Raw genomic sequence first — 23,731 nt, 5'->3', positions numbered from 1 at the left:
AACCATTTCTCTACTGCCGCAGCTCCACTGGGGATGCTTTTTAGCAGCACACCCATCTGGTTGTACCGCCCTTCCACTAACCACTGTGCATTCAACCCACTCTCTCCTGGACCCCTCCTGCTGAGCACAGCACAATTAGTTATCCATAAAACTAGAAAACAAGCCTCACTGTGTCTGCTTCATTCTCTCTCTGTGATCATTAGAACTGATCCACCTACAAAAGGTGCTCAAAATATCTCATGTTTTTGTTGTGTAAATTTCCAATACACTCCCATCTGGTTCTTTTATTCGTCATAGCTGTGTATGTGAGTGAAATGGTGTCACCAGCACGATTCACTTCACTTTCAAACATCAGCAGCGTGCGAGATTCAATATCATTCCTGTCAGTAGAAAAAGAGCAGCGTCTGAGCATTTATTATCTTCACCCCTGTGTAACCAGACCGCTCATGGAGCAGCCTGTATCCTGCACTGTGTGCATCTAGGGATGCTTATTTTGAAAGAAATTCTTAACCGATAATCGACCCTATTAATCGTTAACTGACAAGATTAGTGCCTCGCATGCAGCGGTGCGCCAGCTGCAGTGTAGGAGCACAACAGACAACTGAGTCTCCAGTTCACCGTCAGGATAGTTAACCTAGCAGCCACGGTGCTGCATGTAGTGTCGCGGATAGGCAGCCACGTTTCCAGTAAAAGTCTCCACCACACATTTAGTTTAGTTTAGCAGATTTTTCTGTCTGCCCGGATTAACGATAGCGATTGTCCCACAAACAGTGAGTGTTTTTGCGCTACGTTAGCAGCTGTAGCTCTGCTGGTAGCTTCGTGCTCGCCGCCGCTCTGTCATTGCGGCGTAACTTTTACGAGTGTCCGACAGACTGTGTGTGGCGGCGGGGAGTGTGGGTTTATCGGTGGTGTTACAGCCGTGAGTTACAGCTGTGAACGTAGGTGTAGCAGATAGTGTGTGTACAGTTTATTTGTTGGTGGATAAATGCTATGAGGTTACAACTCCTCCGCTCAAGCGAGCTAAAGACCGAAGCCAACTTCCTATATCTTGCAACTCCAGCTCCGTCTCTTAAGGTGGACCAGCTTTTCTCCTTAAAGAGACGAGCCGCTCCTCTGTGTTTTTCTCAGCTTTTTAATTAATTATTAGTATTTATTTTAACTGTTTAATCGATAGCGTTAATCGATTAAAATGCTTAATGTTGGTTAACGGTTAAACGGTTAATTATTAACATCCCTATGTGCATCCTCACATCGCTTGGCCACCTGATTCGTACGACCTATAGTCAGCCCTTTGTACAATGCAGTCAGATACTGTATGTGCAGCTTATTTTGCTGCAAAATGGCAGGAACTTCATGAAGCTGCAGGTATTGAGTTTGTTGTGTTTGTAATACAATGAGCTTCTTTGCTTCATGGTGTGAATAGTTAACCTCACAGTCATCAGCAAGGGGTTATTATGTGAATATAGACAATAGAAATTAGTTTAGCAAGAATGTATTCATTGAAATAGAACTGAAATAGTGTTTTAATGAATAATGAATGCTCTAAAACCTTAATTGGGAAAAGGGAAAAAAAAAAATAGTTTCCTCTGGACGAGACTGATGACGCTAAAATCTGTTAGATGAAAGTGAGAACAGGAGCAGAGGAGCCCAACTAACAGCAGAGATTCAGGTACAAGCTACAAAAAGTGCTGAATGCTGCTTGTAATAATATGAATAATGAAAAATATATAAATAAATAAAATGGCACTGCTTCTCTTTCACTGCCTGCACATCCACAAGAGTGTCGGGGGCGTATTTCACAGTAGATGCACACACACACTTTAAGTCCTTTAGATATTATTCAAACTTCTATGCTTGTAAAATGTACTTTGGGTGTATTGGTCCATGCCTGGTCTTTATTATAAATAGTTCCCTGAGATCTGGTTGTGTCCTTATTTTACACATGCAGTTGTTCAACCTCTTCTGGGAAAAAAAACAACCTTGATCCATCCCTTCCTTAAAACTATAGGCCCATATCTAAGCTGCCTTTTTTATCTCAAACATTTTAGAGAAAGTTGTTGCCAAACAACTCACTGCTGTCTTTACTACACACAGCATTTTAGATAAATCCCAATCTGGTTTCCATCAGAAGCTTTCCACCGAAACGGCTCTTCTCAGAGTCGCAAATGACATAATGATGTCTTCAGATGTGGGTGAATGGATGCTCTGTTTTGTTGCTGCTGGATCTTAAGGGCAGGCTTTGATACTGTAGATCACAGCTGAAAGGTTTCAGCAGTGGGTGGGTGTCTCTGGGAGCGCCCTTGACTGGTATCTCTAGGATAGGAGTTTTCCTGTGTCACTTTGTCCCTACATGCTCTTCCCTATGGTGTGTCTCAGGGTTCTGTCTTGGGTCCTATATTATTTGCTTTGTACATGCTTCCCTTACCTTTAAAGGTACCTCATATCACTGTTACGCTGATGATATCCAGCTGTATGTCTCTTTTGTTTCCTGATGAGACTGACTGTTTGCACAACTCTCTGACTGCCATTAAGGACTGAATGACTAACATCTTTTTACAGCTAAATGTAGATAATAGGGATGCTAATTTTTTTTTTTTTTTAACTGATTATTAACCGTTAACTGACAAGATAAGTGCGTCGCATGCAGCAGTGCGCCAGCTGCAGTGTATGCGCAACCAGACAACAGAGTCCCCGGTTCACCCGTCCATGAGCGTTAGCAGCCACGGTGCTGCGTGCATTGTTGTGGACACATGCAGCCACTTTCCCAACAAGTCTGCATCACATTATTTAGTTTAGCCGCCAGGTTGTCAGCTGTGTGTCTGCCCCGACTTAACGATAGCGAGTGTCCGACAGACTGCGTGTGTGTTTGTGCTACGTTAGCAGCTGTAGCGCTGCTGGTGGCTTCCTTACCCGCCGTAGTCACACACATACGGTCTGTCAGTGCGGCATAACGTTAGCGAGTGTCCGACAGACCGTGTGTGTCTGGCGGTGGTGAGTGTGGGGTTGTTGTTAGCGCTATAGCTGTGAACGTAGCTGTAGCAGGGTGTGTACAGTTAATTTGTCGGTGAATAAATGAAGACCCGAGCCGACTTCCTGTATCTGCAAAAACCAATAGAAGTGACACAAAAATGGACTGATAGAAATTTTGCTTTGCTTTCCATCAACCAGTCCAACAGTAAATCTCACCAAAGTAATCTTACATTTTTAGAATGTTATTTCTCAGAATTTGTGATGGATTATTTTATTTTAGAATCAGTGGTGACCTTCCTCTTGTTACATGTGATCCAAGACACTTTTCATGCACATAAACACTCAATTGCCTGCATTCACACCTCTGTCTGACAGCCACAAATGGCGAGGGGCAGCTTTACTGCCATCACGGAGTCTTATAAAATGTGAAGGTCATCTTCCATTCTGTTGTGTGTTTATGAATCATATAATCATAACCTGCGTGGCCTTTAACTTTTTCTTTTTTCTTTTTTTTTTTTATCATATCCAGCATTCGAACTGTAAATCTTGGCTTGGAAAGGTGCATTTTATTAGAAATATATTGAGGACAAAAGATTTGAGTGCACAAGTCTGAGTGAATGTAATGTCAGGGTCATGTCTTTTTCAAAGGTAAAGTCTTCACAAGGAAAAAAGTCCGCTTTAATATATATTGCTCATCTGTAAGGAGCTATTGGCTATTTAGGTCAACATATAATTTACCAATTTGATGCCTGTATGCAGGGTTGGAAATTAGCACCAGCCAAGTGCTGGTAAAATATGCAAGTGGCTGCTAGATTTTTTTTCACTCACCCTGTATGCGTTTATCATTTAGCCTACAATTTTAATTATTGTGGCCGTGTGGATGTGAACTGATACAAGCTCAGCCAAATTCTGGCAATCCAACTGATCCTGTTAGCTTTGCCTAGTTTATTCATACCGGTATGTCGAATTTGCACCACGCCTTTTCTGAAAATGATGCCACAGCCCATAATAGTTGTTTTATTATTATCATTCGTTTTTGTTTGAACCGTTAATGTTTTGAATCCCACATGGAGTTGGATCAGATCACAGTAAACCCAACCATCCCATATCAGGCACTTTTGATTTCTGAGGGCAGCATTCAGCTCAGAATGAAAACGAGCCTCTTTACTAAATGTTTTTCTTGTAATGGGTCAAAGAATTGTCCTTGTTAAACCCAACATTTGGTTCAGAAAACCAAACTAAAAGTAGAAGTTAACACAGAGCTAACGGCCACTATGATATATAGCTTAGGGAAGCACCGATACCACTTTTTTTTCAGACTGAGTACAAGTACAAGTACTTACATTTGGGTACTCGCCGATACCGAGTACCGATACGAGTACTTCTCTGTGCCAAAAGACCCTCGTTAACAGCCAGCTGGAGGGCACGTACGTGCGAGTACGAGTACATGAGCACAGTATCGGACCCGATACCCGATACCCGATACTGGTATTGGTATCGGTGCATCCCTAATATAGCTAGTAACTACTTTTAGATTAGTTTGACTCATAATTACTCTACCAATAGCTTAAAAACTAGATAAATTGACAAGATATTGAATGTGATTTTAGTCATTTAGCATCAAGCATTTAAGATAATACAGCAACCAAATACTGCTCCCTGTCTTTATCTGCTGGTCAGAAAAATAAACGTCGCTGTCCCAGCTTTTATTTTGAAAGTAGAGGCAAGGGTCCAGCAGGATGACCCTTCACTTCCAGGTCAAATTGAACAGGTGATGCTCTGCTCCGTTTCACTTTGCTCTCATGGGATTCAGACCGCCAAAAGTGATCACTACTGGCTGGGGCGGCTGTGGCTCAGAGGGTAGAGCAGGTTGTCCACCAATTGAAAGGTCGGTGGTTCGATCCCCAGCTGCTCCGGGTCACATGTCGATGTGTCCTTGAGCAAGACACTTAACCCCAAATTGCTCCCGAAGGCATAGCCATCGGTGTGTGAATGAGTATTTAGATTAGATCCTGATGGGCAAAGTTGGCACCTCTAGCAGCCTCTGTCATCAGTGTATGAATGTGTGTGTGAATACTGACATGTAGTGTAGAGCGCTTTGAGTTGGTCGGAAGACTAGAAAAGCGCTATATAAATGCAAGTCCATTTACCATTTAGCGTGAGAATCGACAAACAACTCTTCTTACTGCTCAAATCATCTGTTACGCTCACGATTGTGTCCTCCATCGCTCACAAATCTAATTCTGCTCTAAGGGTTGTTTTTTTGTGCTCTCTCAAATCTTTTGCAGACAATATACCTCCATACTATTTTATGATGTTGTACCTTTCATTGCAGATATGTCAAGTGAAGACAAAGCAGAAAATGAACTCGAGGTTTTTTTGTGTTTGTGTTCAGCGCCAGGCAAAGTGATGCATTACACGTTTTTCCATCCCGGTACAGAAGGAGGTGTAGCGGGGTTGAGAATGGATCCAAAGGGCAACACATGGGCAGCAGATGAAATGAAACTGCCAGAGGGAATGGTGTTATTTTAGGTATTTGTATTCCCTGTGAATACAGTAGCAGACAGAATTGACAAATTCTGGTAGAGTCATGAAAGATTGAGTTGTGGGCTGCAGAGTCTGAGATCTCAACACACACACACACACACACACACACACACACACAAACCTCAGTTTTAACTTGTTGACTTTTCTTACTTCTGGTTGAAATAGAGCTATCGTTTGTTCCTTTAGTTGTTTTATTCACTGCTTCGAGAAGAGGCCTTTGTTAGGGTGGATATAATTGAATGAGCATAGTAATTTTTTTATAGAGCTGATTACTGATTCTCCAAGGATGTTGGTGAATAATGCTCCTTTCCCACTGGACAGAAACCCATTAACACCCACTAAAATCTGGCTTTTGTATTTAGTGGGAAAGGTTACAAACGGCGTTCATTCCCGGGACAAAAGACTCTGCAGTAGTCGCGGGTATTTATCAGCTCCAGCTCTGACACAAGCTCCGACACGAGGAAGAAGACTCAAAGAAGCAAATATTGATTTTGAGATTATAAGATAGATTTCAGAATCGTAAAAAACCCCCCCAAAAAACGCGATACTTAGGAGAGCTGTTCAGGTGGACAAGCTTTTCTCCTTAAAGTGACGAGCCGCTCCTCTGAGCTGCTCAGAAAGGAGTGTATCGGCTATTTTTAGCGGGTTTCCTGTTTTTAAAAAAAGTGCATACACGCACCAATACTGGTGGAAAAAGGTACTGGTAGTACTGGTGGAAAAAGGTACTGGTAGTACTGGTGGAAAAAGGTACTGGTGGTACTGGTGGAAAAGGGGTATTACATGCATTTTTACTACCCTCCTCTTGGGCTTTCTTTCTAATCACATATATCTCGCTGACAACTACTTCATCATTAAGGTGCGGCGCTTCCAATCATCCTAAACATAGATGCAAATGGGTTTCCACGGTAACAGCAGAGCCTAAAACATTTTTTTTTTTAATCCTCAGATCGTATCAACTTAATTTCAAACCACACTTTTTCCTTCTTTTTTTCCTCGCTAAGTCTTCTCCTCAGTGCTTGAGGAGGCAGCTGTGCGTTGGGAGGGAGGTGTAGAGCGTGAGGAGCAGGAGGAGGAGGAGGAGGATGATGGTGCGAAGTCTTGAGTGGGGGTGCGTGTGCCCTTATCAAAATCTTGTTGCGTTCCTAGTGAGAAAGCAGAGATGAAGCTCAAATGGTGGTGAGTGGTCCCCATGTGGCCTTTTCATTTTATCCCCCCCTCCTCTTCTGCCTATTTCTTCGTCCCAGCAGTCTGTGAGTAATGAGCCTGAGGCAAGGCTGGCTAATTAGACCTGACATCACACCATAACTCGCTCACCACGGCTCCTCTGGACACTTTTTGACCCATGTAGATATTCATAGAGACACAAACACGCACATGCAAATCCAACACACACATATGTGCACGGCTGTCCATGTTTCTCTGAGCCTGTCAGACGCCATGCTGCACAGGGGCCTGCTCACATCTGACTGTTAAAACAGTCAACGCCCCCCCCTGCTCGCGCTCATCTCCCTTAGCTGTCTTAACTTTTAACATCCATACAAGACACCCAGAGAGGGTCATGGGTGGGGATGGGGGGGGTTAATGTCAGCGCTCTAAGCTCAGAAGCAGCACGGCGTGTCGCATTTCTGGAGTGTACCCAGAGAGAAATCGTTTTTAAGGCGTGTTTCTGACAACGTAGGAAGCATAGTCTGTATATAAGATGTGGACATAGTAACCGTGACGTCACCCATTGGTTTGTATACTGCCATTTCGAAGCCTAGAGTTCGGCATTTTGGCCGTCGGCATCTTGGGTTTTTGTAACCAGAAGTGACACGAGAGGGTTGAGCTAAGTACAACCGAACGCTGAATTTCTAGGCGACCAAAATGGTTATAATTAACTTTCACGAACTGAAAATACAGACCAGACAATGTCGTGGTAGCAACCTGTCCATCACAAGGTAGCCACGCCCTAAAGCATCCCCTGCTTTATGGTCTATTTGACTCTAAATGGGACCATAATTTACTAAATGAACATCATGCTGTATTGAAGAAGACTTGAAACTAGTGATTGAGACCATAAACTCATGTTTACAATGTTTACTGAGGTAATAAATCAAGAGAGAAGTAGGCTCATTTTCTCATAGACTTCTATACAATCAGACTTCTTTTTGCAACCAGAGGAGTCGCCCCCTGCTGGCTGTTAGAAAGAATACAAGTTGACGCAAGAGTTGCCCGCTGGTTGAAAGGCAAAAGTGTTTATAACTGTCTTTAATGGCCACACTCGTAGGTGAGGTGAAAAGCTGGTTGTCATGAAGAGGGGTGAGATGCGATGATCCTCTAGACATGCAGTTAATGGAGCACATTTTTCAGACCGTCTGTCCTGGAGCGTATTCACGATGTTGCACTCGTTTGTTCACATGAAACGTGACAGAAGTAGTTGTGTAAAGAAGAAATGAAAAAAGGAAAGCTTTCAAAGCCTGCTTACTTTTTTCTGCACACCTGGCCAGTCCCTGTGCGTAGCAGCAGTTGTGGAAGTCGGTTTCAAAAAAGTTACAGAAATTGTCAGACGCAGCTCTCGCAGTTCTGACAACGGAGAGGTTCTTGTGGAGGGGGTTTCAGACTTCTGTTGGAGTATACTGTCGACCGTAGGGGAGCACATTTACATGTAAATCCTGTGGCGTAGCAATGTTGGTCCGTCGGTCGGTCCACCTCTTTGGTCCAGTATATCTCAACAACTATCTGATGGATTGGCACCCCATTTAGTACAGACATTCATGGTTCTTAGATTATGTATCCTAATGACTTTGGTGACCCCTTGACTATTTCTTCTAGTTCAGTTATTGACTGAAATGTCACCACTGCCAATTTGTCTCAAACATTTCTGTTCAAGTATTATTGGGTATGAAAAACATCTCTTAACATTGTCAACTAAGACTGGAGTGACTCACTAGAATTAGAAAATGTCTGACTTTGTTGCTCCCAGTGGGGATATCACACTGTGGTATGCAGCAATGCAGACTAAGATGACTTTGCTGAGAGCAACACTCATCCTGCACCAATTTTCACTGGGATTTTTAACAAATAAAAGCTTGCCATCAGAAGCATTTTAAAAGCTCACATAACAGAGTGGTTTTAATAGCAGAGCACCGACAGCTTCTCTAACCATAATGGGCTGAGTTTTGAGATTCCCGGTCATCCACCATACAGATGAATATATTAATTAAAACAACACCGGCGTCATGATGGTCATAAGTAGTGATTAGCAGCTTTCAATTTAGGCTTTTAAGATTTCATGAATTTATCATGAGAGATTGCTCGGTTGCACTCTCTTTACATCCAACTAAAGCTTTGATTCTTGCACTCAGTCAGTAGATTTTAGAAATCCTGGTTTATACGTTTTCTGTAATGTCTTTGCTTTTGGGTTCGAGTATGAAGGTCTCTGCTAGACTGAAATGTTTGTTGTTTTTTAAGTTATTTTCTCAGTGTTATGCTTTGAGTTTGCATAAAAGTGAGTGTTCGGTGTGGAGTGTGCTTTCTCTGCTCAACCAGACGGTAAGCAGCCATGTCTAAGCTGAGCTTTCTGAGACGCCGAAGCATTTTCCTGTATATTGTGCATGACACAAAGACCCGTCTCTGTAATATCTGTGACCTCTTTTCTGCCGGTTGCCAATGGCTGGGGTTTTATAACTATTGATTTGTAAAGCAGAGAGTAAATCACTGGTATGACTGGGGGGAGTCGCTCTGTGAATTTTCTCTTTCTCGGCATCGAATCTTAGAAATGTGCCACAACTGGAAGCGTATTGTGACTACATGAGGAGAGTGAAGGGCACATAGGTTGAAAGGGAGTGTGAGAGGTGTCCTGTTGACTTTGTTCAGGATAATTGATCCGTATTGAGGACCGGGAATGCAGTCCATTCTTCCATCAGAAAGGGGTGTCTAATGACTGTGGCAGCGGCCGTCACATTGCCATTGATTTCTGCTGTGCTGCCTTCAAAGCGCCAATCGAGACAGAGGGCTGTGAAGAAGACACCTACGGCAGCATCTGCAGCTCCAGGACGCCGAGAGGCAGGAAAAGAGACACGTGGGGTGGGGGGGTGGCTTTTCTGCTCCCAGTGATAAAGGTGCATCTCCTGTGGCCTGCGTCTGTGCAAGAGTCTGGCCCCGATTGAATAATGTGCTTGTTTGTCGCTGCTGGCTGGCTGAGCTGTTGAGATTGTGGCAGTTTGTACACATGTTTGCATATTTGCATGCATCTACAGCACAAAATGATAGAGAGATAGTCTCTTCCTTGTGCTTGTTTGCATATAGTGTTTTTTGTTTGTGTGTGTGTGTGTGTGTGTGCTCGGCTCGCCGTGTGAAGACTCACTATTCTGAAGGATTTCCAAGCACAAGCACAGCACCGCCGTGGTCATCTCTATAGCAACTCTCTGTTCCTGTCAGGACTGCACGATATGCTGAATATAATTAAATTGTGGCATGTAGGAGGGGAAGAAATTCATGCGTTTTTAAATGAAACTAAATGTTGTAATTACATCTTACGCTTTTAAATACAACAGGGGGATTTAATTAGAGGGAGAGGCGTCCCGGTCGGTGCCGTCCAGGGGGAATGCTCTGTAGAACTTGAAAGCAATTTGCTCCTGCTCTTCCTTCATTCCTCAACCCTGAAACGGCTCTGATAGCGCAATGAAATTAATGTTTGGAATAAATGTTGGTGGAATTTAATAAAGGCAATCACCCCCGCCCCTTCCCTCTCTCTCTTTATCCATTTCTCTCTTTTATACACACACTTTCTTTTTATACCTCTTCACCACACACACGCCTTCCCCTCCTCGGTCAATACGTCAAGCAGTGACAGTTTGGTTTGTTGACGCCTGCTTCACTTCACAGATTAGTCTCTGCGCTTTGTGAATATGACAAGGCATTGTTCAGCACTTTTTTGGCCCAGGGTAAAGATGAGTTTGGAGTTCAATTTTCATAAGCGCCAAACCCTGACATCTCACAGAGCTGTGAATGAGCAATAGCAGCCGACGGGGAGTTGCCAGGCAATGAGGGGTGCTGCAGTCTGCTCGGTGCTCACTGCTGTATATTTACAAAAAATAAAAAAAATGGCTTGCTAGCTGGTTTATTGAGACCTTTGAAGTGAGATATAGTGGCTCATCAAATATGAATGTCATGCCCCTGCTGCAGCAGAATTGCATTTGTCATTAGGAAATTAAAGTAAATTTACAGCTCGCTTTTTTTCTGGCCGGGACGTGACGGTGGGATTCGCTCCAGGAGGACTGATCGATTGCCAAACATCCTGAAGAGAAAAGAAACAAAAGATACACTCGGCAACGTGGCCGCGGGGCTTAACAGAAACACACCACAGCAAATAAAATGTTCATGTTATCTTAATGCAATTACTTGACTGCATATTCTGCTCCCAGCTGGAGCTATCGGGGGCCGGGTTCATTTCAGTTACTCCACATTATACATTCTCATCATTTCAGGACAAATATAGCGTACAACCGCCTTGTAATAGGAGAGGAGGAATTAAATCCAAGCGTCCATATAATACATCTTCTGTAACCGCAGAATTAAAAGCAAATGTTTGATCTTGTCACAGAGCAATGCAATTATTTAATGATATTTCCACAATTATAAATCCAACCAATACGCTCACTTTTCCCCCCAATTTGCTTCAAGAACTTTTAACACATTTTTCAGTGTTACTCCACAATGATATTACTTGCATCTGTTTTCATTCATCGCACAAATGCCAGATGATTATGTAACAGTGCACTGCCTTGGCATTAATATATTGCTATGAAATAAATAAGTCGTGATAGCAAAGAGTAAACAAACTAAATTAATTGTGACTGTTGCCGTGACGGTTGAAAGCAAAGAAAATGGCGCTTTCTGTCATACTTTTTTCTGGCAGTTTAACAAAATAAAACATTAAAGTCCCTTATGAAATGGAAAATACATTTTCCAAGTTTTAATCCTGTTTCTCTGTGTTAATTGTTCATATATCTCTTGTTATATGCCAAATATATATGTCAATAAATCAGCATCAGAGTATTTTAACATCATAGTCCTCGTCTTTTCTCTTCCTGTTAACGGTTTCAAATGTTTAAGGATTCATCCTTCACTCGTTTACAAAATTTCATCCAATCAAATGAGACTTTGGGCGACTAGCTAGCCACACTGGTTATATAAAACTGCACTTCACCGTTTGTGGATCGTAGTAGCTAACAGAGCAATACGGAGAGATGCGGACTGTCCTTAGTGCGCCCCAGCGTCAGAGGGTGCAAGCAAAACCCCTTGACGCAATGAAAGTGAGGGCCGGCGCGCACCGGCTTGTCTAGCCCGCACTGTCGGGGAGGTGGAGCGTGAGCGTGTGTGATAGGACCCGAAAGATGGTGACAAGAGGTTAACGTCATGCTGCCGTAAAGTGGTATCGGAGCCGTTGTATCGGAGCCATTTTGCGAGTACGAGTACATGAGCACAGTATCAGACCCGATACCCGAGCTCCAAGCGACCCGTGCATCCCTAGCTCCAATCAAATGCGAAGGATTTGATTTAAATCTCTCTTGTATCTGTACACCGCTTAAATATTCCGTTTCACTGTGAGATACATCACAGTACAAATGTTAAAGACGCTCTAACTTCTGTTTCTTGGAGACAAGATCATGACCAGATAATCTGTCTGATACATCCGGATGTTCTTTTTGTTATTTGTGTGATATTTTACTGAGGTATTTTATTTTGAAGGATTGTGCACTGGCCTTTCATTTTTTGCCCCATCACAGACAGCTTTGACAAGTTATAGTTTTCCCTCTAAAGTCTTGTTCCTGACCAAGTCAACCTTTTTCTATCAAGAAATGTATGAACCTTGACTGCTCCATCAAAGGAAACTCGAAACAACTTGCATGATGGTCTGTCACTGGTTGCCATTCAGCGTGTAAAAAAGTGTCTCTTTGTGATTAAAGTGACATATCCTTGGCCTTTATTCCATCTCCCCCCCTAAAGAATCAAGATGGTCTCCACAGGGTTGCCATGATAGCCTGTGGTGGTAGCTAATTCGTCAGATGCTGCAGCTGTGATGACTAAAAACGTCGCTTTGAATGTTCTGGCTTTCTTTCTCCCACTTTCCCCCTTTTCAGCACATGTTACGGCACCAGAGCCCCAGCTAATGAGCACCGCCTCGTGTGCAGTGTGCCGCAAAACACAACAATAACGGACAAAAGAAAAAGGAAAAAGAAAATAGAGAAACAGTGCTGCCTGAAGCTGTGAAAATGTACGTTAAGTGCTGACCTTGGTGGCCCTAATGGCTCTAAATAGCGTCTGAATGTCAGTGTGGTCCAGAGAAGGGCAGCTCCTGCCCAAGGGTAATGGGTGAAGCAGTTTTGAAGTTGTGAAAAGGGGGAAAGGCGCTGGGAAGGGTGCTGTTAGATGGATTAGGAGGGATGGAGCTGACGGGGTGGGTGTTGAGCCGGCAGGGCGAGGTGTGCCGGTGCTCTCCTTCTCCATGAGAGGCACTGCGTCACCACGCTGCCTCAGAGAAGATTATGGTTTCAAGTGGGCCACAAAATCCTTTCCATCCACCCTGCTGTTGTAGGAAAGTACAGGGCTCAGCGATGGGCAAGTTATAGCTGGATGGTCTTTCTTTTCAGGCCACATATACAGTCCTTCATGCTGTTGAAGCCAACGGGTGTCATCGACTGAAACAAGAAGAGAATTGACTTGAGATTGTTTGTCTGTTGCTTCACCACATATACAGTTTACAGTGATAACGGCAGCAGCACAAAATTCATTGTAGTTTTTGAAACAACAGGCTCTTGATTTCAGACACGCGCAGACAAAATCTGGCTCTTCATTTCTAGCCATAAATGTTGATTTTACTGGCTGAATTTAACAGCTGTTGCTCCCAGGTTTTATCAGGTGTTGCCGGTAGTTCACGTAGCTAATTAAGCAGACGTTAGCTCCATGAGTTGGTTGAAAACGCCGTCTCTGCTTAGCTTTTTTACTGTTTTCCAGAGGTGTCAAGTCAGACTTGAGCCACAAATTTGCTGACTTTAGACTCGATTTTGCAAAATAAAAAAAAGAGTTACAACTCCACTTGGACATGAACCTTTTGACTTGAGAATACTTGATGCCTTCCCCCAAGCTCAAAGATTAAAAAGTATGTTATTCAAAAAGTGTGCGCACGAAGACGACCGACAACGTCAGAGGTGTTGAGTTTATTTATTTTTTGAGAGATACTTTATTGATTTGTTTGGGAAGAGGATTAACACGTATGGAAATACTGAACTGAACTGAATTTCTATCTCTTGTTATTTACTGATTTACTGAATTTTTTTTTGTTGAACTCTGGACCCTTTATTTATATTATTCAGACTTGCACTTACACTTAATTCCCCAGATCCACTTTGTTTGAACCAATCCAACAGCGAGTTGCAGGAGAAAACCATGATGAACTAGCATTACTTTACTGAGCGCCGGTTACTCTCAGTTATAAAGAATGGCATTGTGACTTGTTTAGGAATCACAACTCAAAGTTTAGGACTTGGGACTTGAGTGCAGTAGCTCAGTCCATAGGGACTTGTCTTGGGAACCAGAGTGTCGCCGGTTCAAATCCCCGCATGGACCAAGTGTGAACTGGTAGCTGGAGAGATGCCAGGTTGCCTCTTGGGCACTTCCGAGGTGCCCTTGAGCAAGGCACCAAACACCCAACTACCCATCATTAATGCATGTATATAGGTCCTGTTGGGTGTGTGTGTGTGTGTGTATTTCGGGCCTGTGTGTACTATGTAAAATAACAGAGTGGAAAAATAGAATTTCCCCTCGGGGATCAATAAAGTGCCTTTCTTCTAAAACTTGAGACTTACTTGTTGCGAAACAATGACTTGGTCCTGCCTCTGTTTCCAGGTGATGTTGTGCTAAAGTGCCGAGGCTGAAGCTAACGGTCCAGGAAAAAAAGCATCCATGTACCTATTGCAGCCCTATTTGTTTTGCTTGTCCAAGTTATGTTTTATTGTATATTATTATCAAACGGTATGTTTGCTGTTACAAATAAAAAGGCTTTTAGGATGTGTTTGGTGAACGTAGCACTTAACATGTGTGGCTAGGGTTGCTGGAGCGTAAACACCCCACATCAATAAAGAGCAGGACAGAGAAATGCTGCTTGACCTTGAAGCAACACTGGTTTCCTGCTGTAGGTAGTAAGCTAGTTAGCCAGGCATAAGCACACTGTTTAAAAGCACTCCTTACACGTTTGCTCTCTGGTTTCTGGTTTTGTAACGGCAAAAAAATGACCTGCCTTTGATTATAAAGCTATAGACATCCTTGTTCAAGGGAAGGGTTTCGTGAATGACGGGGGTCAGTTAAAAAAAAAGAAAGACTTCACCTCCTCCGTTTCATTTCTGTTTTCACCGAACAGCTTCCCTGTTTTAATGAGCCTCTGGGTGTCGAGAGGAGCAGTCAGGCCTCGGAGACGACTTCCCAAAGTGCCTTTTAATTGAGCAACCTTTCCTATCGGTCCTCAGACAGGCTACCGGGGGAAAAAAAGGTCTACCAACCGGGGTTTGTGAGTTGACTCTGTGCTCCAGTGGCGTAGATGATGACACCGGATACGTTGCGAGACTTTCCAGATGTGAAATCTTAATCAAAACGAAGGCAGGTCCCCTCATAAGATCGGTTAAACCCAATGAGGCCTGGTGCAATTTACGGGATCCTGACTCAATAATCCATCTCATTTTCCCTTTGCGTGAGGCAATAAAAGCAATCTTTTATTCACCAGCGATGCCTATTTTATTCATCAATAAAGAGCTTGAGAGGGACACGGAAATGAAGTGAGCAACGTTCATTGAGAGTGGGGCGTGAATGAGAGGGCGACAGGTGCAGGTTTTCTAGTGCCATTGTGCCGGATCCCCTTCACATGCCTATTAGACCTCATCACAGATAGTGCTCACAACAGTGATGCTCACACAGTTTCATTTATGAAGCAAAACACAGTGAGGTTTTCAGCAGGACTACTTCACGCCAGGCGATGTGTTTGAAGCGTGTGTGGGTGTTTGAGTCTTGTAGGGTATTTCTGTTCCACTTCCCAGTTAGGCTCTTGGTTGTATTTGGGACATTGATGAAAAGGGATGGGTACAAAATGTGGCTCTCTCCTATCTGAAGGCATTGTCTGTGTCATTGGGCTTTCAAAGTGTTTTATCAGCAGAGCCCAAAATGGCTGTGTGAAATTTGCTGTGCAGGCTTTACTGAATTGGCAGTGGGAGAAGTCTATTCTTCTGAAGATGTCTGGCTCAGGGGCGTGGAATAACCACCGTTCCTACTTTGCTTGCTATGGATTTCTTATTTAAATGAAAGGAGCCTATTGATGTGGATCTCATTTGGCCTTCAGTCATAGAAGGGTTATTTCATGCTTTATGTCTATCTCACTTCTCACTGATACCAGAGGACTTTGAAGTGTGACATTAATATGTAAATCTGCTACCAGGGCCTATTTAGAAGTCAGATATTTCCTCCTGGTAAATAGGAGAGTTAAATCACAGATGTATTACTGAGATGAAATATTGTAAATACCGTTGAGTTATTGTTTAACGCCTGTGCGCCTATGCGTTCTGCGGCATATATAGTACCTCTGTGGATTGTGTGTAGCATGTCATTTCTTTTTGATTTAGACCCACGGTTTTCAAATCCTTTGTCTGGCAGTCCTTGATTTATTTGATACACATGATTCAATAGTTCCATATAAGTTTGGCGCAACACAACTACATGGCTCTGATGTCCAATCGAACTTCTGCAGCATCTGCGGTGTCTAGCGCGTACTCACGTTTTTCAGGGAGGTGCGCGGCAGCTCTCTGCGAGCTCCGCAAACCATCTCAGTGGCTCTGCAGAAAACACTTTGCTTTCTTGCTGAGAGTTTGATGACAAGATTTATATCACTCTCATGTCCGTCCATTAAATATGTAGCTGGAGCCAGCAGACGGTTAGCTTAGCTTAGTATGTGTCCGTGTGTATGTATGAGAGTGCGCCTGTGTGTGTCGTTTGTCTGCTGTTTGTCTCACACTGTTTCCCCCTATAGTGTAAAGCGTCTTTGAGTCCTTGAAAAGCGCTATATAAGTTGAATTTATTATTATTATTATTAAACTCTGAAAGCAGGGAGGAAACAGCTAGCCTGGCTCTGTTCAGCGGTAACACAATCAGCTGCCAGCGCCTCTAAAGCTCACTTGTTGACATGTTATATTTTTTTGTTTAATCCGGGAAAAAAACAACATGTAAAAATGACATGTGTTTTTTTCTAGAGGGTTAGGTGGGCGAGTGCTTGCAGGAACGAGAAATCCCATGTTCAGAGAGTCTTGCTGGCTTCTGATCACCTCCCTAGGACAGGGGTCGGCAACTTTTACTATCAAAAGAGCCATTTTAGGCAAAAACAAAAAAAAGAAAATCTGTCTGGAGCCGCAAAAACATTTGAGCATTGTGATGAAGGTAACACAGCTTATAAGTAATTATCTTAGTATATAGTATATACAGTAAGTCTAATGCAGTGAGGGCCAAAGTGCAAATGAACTATGGAGTATTAGGGCCACATTGAGGGAAAAAACATCTGAGATTTCCAGAATAAAGTCGTAATATTACGAGAAAAAAGTCGTAATATTACGAGAATAAAGTAGTAACATTACGAGAATAAAGTCATAACTTTACGAGAAAAAAGTCGTAATATTACGAGAATAAAGTAGTAACATTACGAGAATAAAGTCATAACTTTACGAAAAAAAAAAAGTTGTAACATTACGAGAATAAAGTCATAACTTTACGAAAAAAAAAGTTGTAACATTACGAGAATAAAGTCATAACTTTACGAGAAAAAAATCGTAATATTACGAGAATAAAGTCATAACTACGAAAAAAAAAAGTTGTAACATTACGAGAATAAAGTCATAACTTTACAAGAAAAAAAGTCTTAATATTACGAGAATAAAGTCATAACTTTACGAAAAAAAAAGTTGTAACATTACGAGAATAAAGTCATAACTTTACGAAAAAAAAAAGTTGTAACATTACGAGAATAAAGTCATAACTTTACGAGAAAAAAATCGTAATATTACGAGAATAAAGTCATAACTACGAAAAAAAAAAAGTTGTAACATTACGAGAATAAAGTCATAACTTTACGAGAAAAAAATCGTAATATTACGAGAATAAAGTCATAACTACGAAAAAAAAAAGTCGTAATATTACGAGAATAAAGTCATAACTTTACGAAAAAAAAAAAAGTTGTAACATTACGAGAATAAAGTCATAACTTTACGAGAAAAAAAGTCGTAATATTACGAGAATAAAGTCATAACTTTACGAAAAAAAAAAAGTTGTAATATTACGAGAATAAAGTCATAACTTTACAAGAAAAAAAGAAAATAACACGTAAAATTACTACTTTCAAATATTACGGCTTTTTTCTCGAAATCTCAGATTTATTTTTTTTTCCTCAACGTGGCCCTAATACTCCATCGTACCGTCGTGCATTAGACCTACAACAATGATAAATAAAAATGAAAATGTAAACAAAAAACAGTTATTCATTTCCATTTTTAAAAATCCACAGGGAGCCACTGGAGAGGAGCTAAAGAGACGCAGGTTGCAGACCCCTGTTCTAGGAGAAGTGTTCCCCTTACATCACTGCGCCTGGTCTAGAAATAGTCCCGTAAAACCACAACTTGTCAGTTTTACACCACTTTTTTTTGCACGGATTAAAGATAAAAGATATAACCGGTCAATTAGTGAGCTTTACAGGGGGGCTGGTAGGTGGATTTTGTTACCTTTGGACAGGCTTGCTGTTTCCTCATGTGTCCAGTTTTGCTAAGCTAAACTAACCGTCTCCTGACTCTATAGCTACATGTTTAATGGACAGATACCTTTAATCTGCCGGTGTGCGTCATATTTAACACACCGATATGAGAGTGGATTCTTCTCATATAGTTCTCGGCAACAAAGCAAAATAAGCCCAAAATGTCAGACTATACATTTAAGGAATAGCAGGCAAACCGGAGAGACAGAGAGACAGCCTAATGCCATCAATCACTCATGATTTGATTGTCTTTTTTAAATCCATCAGCTGTCATCACATTTATTCACACAAAGTTGCTCTCGCTCTTCTCAGATCTCATTCCGTAGGAGTAAAAAACAGATGACGTAAAGACTCACAGGGACAGGTGGTAATTTTCTGGTGGTTGAGCTTGTTCCTATAAGTGACAGTTGAATATAGTGTTTCCCTTCAGAGGGAATAGCGACTAAGCATCCAAGTAAAAATACTGAACTGTCTGACTCTCTCATAAACTGGGATAAACTGTGTGTAAAAAAAAAGGAAGGACAGTAATGTGGTATTGTTGTTGAGCTCTAACGCTGTAAGCTCCCTTATTAATGGCCTTTCTTTATTGCTACCAATCAATCTCTGCATAGACATTTTCTGCCTGAAAATCAATGCCCTGATTGCATTTGGTTTTCTTTCTTTAACATTGGCTAATTTCATTCCTCAAAATACAACTCCTAAATATCATCCATCATGTAACGTCACTGTGGTTAGGAGGGGTGGGGTGGGGGGGGTGTAGGCTGCAGAGGGAACTGACGGAGCCGTGTATCTGTCAACATAACTCAGCCACATTTAGCTTCGCTCCGCCGTGTTTCCCATTGAACTCTGGCATTTCAAGGGCCTGATCGTAACATAGGAAGCACTGGGAAACATATGACGGACGTAGAGGGAAGATAACCCCCCAGGAAGTCTTGTAACATCCGTGCTTTAGTGGCAGCTAGCACAGTTAGCACAAGGTCGAGGTTAGCTGGCGTCTGTTTGTCCTCAGCCAGACTCCCTGACAGGTTCAGGTTGGAGGTGGTGGAGGAGGAAAAGGATGCAGCGCTCCGATAAGGAGCAGCTCATCTCAAATTCAACATGACAGCCAGGATTGGATTTAGACATTAAAAAAAAGTAAACATAAGAGAAGGACTGTAAATCCCACATGGCAAGAAATCTGTGCATGAATTGGAAAATGTCTGCTAGTGGGAACGTGTGTGTGGGTGTCCATAAATGAAAATGTGTGTTAGGATTGCCCGTCTTTCATATGGGCTGCCTTTGAAGGAGAGCCGTTGAGGCTGATAGATGTTGGATTTATTTTTTATTTGTAGTTTTTTCCTCTTGGAAGTAGTCGAAGGCTGTGTACAAAAATCACTCCCTACTTTCTATGTAGCGGACTGTATTTACCAGACAGTGTCCGATACATTTATTTATTTAGGTGTCTGAAGTCTGAGTGTGAAATTAATGCACTTAGTGTCCTATAAATACCAAAAATGGGACCAAAAAGTATATACACTTTTCTAGCAACATTTCAACAGTGCATTGCGTCACATTTAATAGATGCAAAAATTACTGTTCGACGATAAACTTGTGTGAAAAAATGATGTAAAATAATAGTTAGCACAGTTAGCAGACTACTGTGCTCGTGTACTCGTACTCGCAAAATGGCTCCGATACAACGGCACCGATACCACTTTACGGCAGCGTGACGTTAACCTCTCGTCACCATGTTTCGAGTCCTATCGCACGCACTCACGCTCCACCTCCCCGAACGGTGCGGACGAGACTGGCCGGTGGTGCGCCCGAGCCCGCGGGGCCGGGATCCCACCTCAGCCGGCTTTCAATTTCATTGAGCCACGGGGTTTTGCTCGCACCCGCTGAGTCGCGCGTGCCTTGATCTGTGTTTGAAGACGGGTCGGGTGGGTTGCAGACATCGCCGCAGACCCCTGGCGCCTTTTACGTGGGCTGAGCCCCGCCCCGGGGGCAAGACGCGGTTGGAGCGCACTAAGGACAGTCCACCCCGGTCGACAGTCGCACCAGGAGCAGGGGGCCCCGTCCCTTCCCAGCGGGGAGAGAGGGCGCAGAGAGCACTTTGGCCACGGCCCCGGGAAGCACCTTCGTCCCGAGCCTTTCCAAGCCGACCTAGAGGCGGTCGCAGTGCACCGCCTCGTATGCGGGACTCCCCAGCCTGCCGTGTGTCGCTCACATCCTCCAGCTGGCTGTTAACGAGGGTCTTTTGCCACAGAGAAGTTCTCGTATCGGTACTCGGTATCGGCGAGTACCCAAATGTAAGTACTTGTACTCGGTCTGAAAAATAGTGGTATCGGTGCATCCCTACTTCTTAGGACAACTCGCATTCAAACGCGTGCGTATTGTAGGGAGAGGCTGCTGCAGTAATGGCGCCTTGTTTACTTCCGGTACTTCCCCGTATTCATGTACAGTATATAGGGAGGTAGTATATGAGTGAATGAGGAAGTGATCTCAGAAACATTCATAAATTTTACTCGTGGAAGACATAATTAACATCGCAGACAGTTAACATTCATAGAACCCAATCAAATTCATCAAACAGCATTAGAAGCTTTTTTGTGTATTTTTGTTTACTTTGAAAACCCAGTCTGATGTATATTTACTTGGCTTTAACGTCCCATTACTCAGAAAAGACTTGAAAGGAGGGACAAACATTGGCTGTGTGTGCGTGTGGTGAAGGAGTTGTTTACTCAAATCAGATCAAATCAGTGGCTTCCTACTCGTCTGGTCAAATACATTTGAATCGTGGTAGAAAACAGAAAAAAAAGAAAAGATGAAAACTTGAGAAGAAAGAGAAAGAGAAAGTCTCTGTGCTTGTTTTGAAGTAGTTCCTAGTTTCCACAGTTTGATTACCAATTAGATGACACTATTTTGCACCCCTCTCTCTGCCCTTGTCTGGTGAGGAGGAGGCTGTCTCTGGCCTGCATTAATACAACACATACTGTAACAACACTCTTCCTAGATCCTGTTCTGTCACTTTATTACGCGCTGTGGAGGAGGGAGATGACTGATATTCAGCAGCTAATTCCTGGAATCTGGACAAGCTCTTCACACTTGCTTGTTTTCTCTCTCCGGGGTTGAGGAGGCTGCCTGTGTTCGGCATAAATCAAGCTCTGCTTCTTATTATGCTGTGTGACCATGAGCATGAATTAAGATGCCTTGCTGTTGTATAGAAAACATGAACTATAGACACTTGCTAGGGGAGCTCTGTTCCATTTGCAAGGGAAAACTAATATTAACAATAAGTGGTTTACTGACATATTTCTCCTGCATATGTGGGAGATGTTGCTATCAGCCACTGTGGAGTGGTGCTAAAACCAAGTGTGAAGAAATAAGAACAGTGCAGATGGTTTGGCAGTGGCATTGCTTCAATCCCACTTTACACTTATCAAGTGGTGAATTTTTGTAGCTAATGATTCAGGTTGTAACACTTAACAGTCCACATCACATATCACGTAATAGTTTTTAAATGGTTTGCATTAGCACCTATTGAAAAGTGGATTTACTTATTTTTTTTAAAACTGTGGTTGAAGGATCAGTGTGTAGCACTTAGAGGGATCTATTGGCAGGAATATAATATAATATTAACTAGAATGGTGGCAGTCGCAGAGCGCAGACCTCCGCCAACGCGTGACTTTAAAGACAGATCATAGGTCACAGCTGGCGGTACTGTGAGGTGGTCGGCTTATTAATAACACGGTGTGTTAACGTATTGGCGGATGCCTCTCTCATTCAGCAGCCTTGTTATGTCTGTATAACGTTACACTACGTTGTCTCTCATCCTGTCATCTACCGTTTTTTTCTTTCTCACCGCGGATGGCCAGCAGCTACCGCACACACATCCACACACGTTTCTCTCTGCTCTCAGAAAGAGGCGGGTTCATCAGTTACACTGTGCATGTGTTATACCCAGAGGTCTTAATGTTCTGGCTGATCGGAATCCTTAAAAAAAATTCCAATCATGATCCGGATCGCCACCAAAATCGAATGGATTGTTCATTGTGCAACACCCCACCCCTCCAAAAGATTTCATTCAAATCCATCTCAAACCTTTGGAGTAATCCTGCTAACAGACAAACAAACAAACAAACGCCGGTGAAAACATAACCTCCTTCCTCGGGCTTTGGCCTTGGCGGAGGTAATAAGTATGTTTTCTTTAGTGTATAATAACCTGAAAATAAGTGTTGTGTTTTCGTTACCTTAGAATGAGCCGTTTATAGCTGCATACGGAGCGGGTCCTCTTCACGGAGCTAGTCGCCATGTTTCTCCAGTAGTCCAGAACGGGCAAACCAAACACCGGCTCCAAATAGGGCCATTCGCATTTCCGCATTTTCACATTTTACAAATCTTGTAGGTTAATGGTTAATAATCGGTTAACGAGGGTCAGTTATCAGTTAAGAATTTTTTTCAAAATGAGCATCCCTAGCTTACGTCCATCCACCAGCCAGCATTGGATGTAAATCGTAAAGTGCAAGAATTGTCCGAGTTGCATGTAATTCCTAGGCTAGAGCTAATGGAAACTTCAGTTAGGTGATGATTCCCTGCAGGTTTCATCACAATGAGCGACATCTTTGACATTACACATTGTCATGTGAACCATTATTAACATTGATTAGTGCAGCTTAAATTCTTCTTAGCCTGAAGTGTCAAGGGGAAGTAGGTTTTTGTTTCTGCTTTACCTGTGAGGGGAAAGGATGTCACCGTCACATCCCAGTTTACAATCAGCTGCTGAGTGATACTTTTTTGTTTGGTTTTGGATTTTTGCCGGGGACAACTTAATCCTCTTTAGCACTGAAGCGGATGTGTCCCCTGTGTTCTCCCTGTTTCCTATGCCCTTGGACGTGGGTAGTAAATATTTATGATGTAGCTGTGCTGTACACTTCTTACTGCAATGCTTTGGTTGTGTTGTTCCAGTGGATCACAGTGAGGTGGATAATTATGATGCTATAGCATTAACTAGATGGAAATTTGCAGCGCAGTGTTCCTCCATGTATGATTTAGAGAGATGAAATAGAATTCAGTATTAACCCCATCCTCTCAGGTCGATACGGCCTCAAGATAGAGAAGCATGTTGTAACCCATCAACCGGAGTGAGATAACAATCTACCAGAGTCAACAGAAAGCCCATTACAGCAGCACAGTGGGTGATTAGAAAAGACCAGATAGGGGGTCTTCGAGAAAGGAGTCCTCCTTGTGATGCTGACCTGCAGAGTAATAGACCTGGATGACCCCTCAAGGAGGATTGTAAGACAACCTCACATAAAGCCTGTGACCTTTTTCCTAAAAGTGAAAGCCTTGCCATTGATTAAAAACTGCACGCTTCTATGGGAGATTCATAAAAAAGTGCAATTACATCTAATGGCTTTT

Source organism: Sebastes umbrosus, chromosome 9, assembly GCF_015220745.1.
Source record: "Sebastes umbrosus isolate fSebUmb1 chromosome 9, fSebUmb1.pri, whole genome shotgun sequence".
NCBI classification, from domain to species: domain Eukaryota; kingdom Metazoa; phylum Chordata; class Actinopteri; order Perciformes; family Sebastidae; genus Sebastes; species Sebastes umbrosus.
This window is presented reverse-complemented; position numbering follows the sequence as displayed.